This window comes from Crocuta crocuta, unplaced genomic scaffold, assembly GCF_008692635.1.
Source record: "Crocuta crocuta isolate KB4526 unplaced genomic scaffold, BGI_CrCroc_1.0 scaffold273, whole genome shotgun sequence".
Lineage (NCBI taxonomy): Eukaryota > Metazoa > Chordata > Mammalia > Carnivora > Hyaenidae > Crocuta > Crocuta crocuta.
In genome coordinates this window covers 4,197,283-4,198,518 of record NW_027529425.1, presented here as the reverse complement: position 1 = coordinate 4,198,518, position 1,236 = coordinate 4,197,283, and positions in this window count along the sequence as shown.

Genomic DNA, 1,236 nt, shown 5'->3' with positions numbered 1-1,236 from the left:
CACGAAAATGGTTCTGGCCTCCATGGTTTTTGCACTAGCTACTCTCTCTCTCTCTCTCCAAGAAACTCTTCTCTCTCCCCCTCTCCCAATCTTGCAGGGTCTCAGGTCAGGCCACCAGCGCTCAGCGAATCCCTCAGGCTAACCCCATCTAGCTCAGATTCTGGATCCGCAGTTGCCTTATGCCTTTTTTTACAGCACTTCCACCTTCTGACGTTTTTCTGTCTGTGTTTCTGCCCTCTGCCAGATTATAACGTCCCCGAGAGGAGAGTCGTCACCTGTTTTGAGCACCCGCACACCCCTGGTCTTGTATAATTCCCAGCAGAAGATAAGCATGTCTATTAAATGAGGAGTCCACCAGAAGGGAACAGCTGTGCGAAGACAAGAGGGAAAAAGCATTTCTAGCAGCAAGAACAGCAAGGAGCCATGAAAATGGTGTGTTCCAGGTAAGAAAGGCGGCTGGTTGGGGCGGCAGGGCTTCGGGATGAGGTGGGCAGGGATGAGAGATGTTGGGGCCTTTTTGAACACAGAAAGGATTTTGTGGGGCAGAACTGGATGTGATACTGACTGGAGCGGATGTGGTGACGTACACGCCACACACCATTTGCCATTGTAACCATTCTTAAGCACAGGGTTCAGGGGCAATAAGCACATTCGCATTGCTGTCCGTCTCCAGAACTTTTTCATCTTCCCAAACAGAGACTCTGTCCCCATCAAAGAATTCCCATTCCCTGGGCACCTCTATCCTTCCTGTCTTTATGAATTTGCCTATTCTAAATCCCTCCTCTAAGTGGAATCGTCCTTCTGCATCTGGCTTCTGTCACTCCGCCTCCAGGTTCGCCTCCCCTATACTATAGCTTGGGGTCTGGTCTTCCTTGTTCGTTGTGCTAAATTACACCTAACGCACAATTTCTTCCTTGCCTTTTGAGGCTGAGCAGTATCCCACTGCGTGTAAACACATTTTGTGCACCCATTCACCGGCACGCGGTGGAGACCGGGGCGGGGCTGCTGTGTTTAAAGGCTCTCGGCGGGGGGCACAGGGAGACTGGCCCCCGGGCCACGTGGGCCAGGGAAGGCGGCTGGGGGCAGATCCGGAGCTCATCTGCCCGACCTGCCGCCTGTCCCCTACTTCCCACATGAGGCCCGGCCTCAGGACACCCGGGCGGCCTGCAGAGGAACGGAACGCAGCCCGGGAAGGACCGGCGGGGCCTAGCAAGGCTGTCATCGCGGAACCCAGCT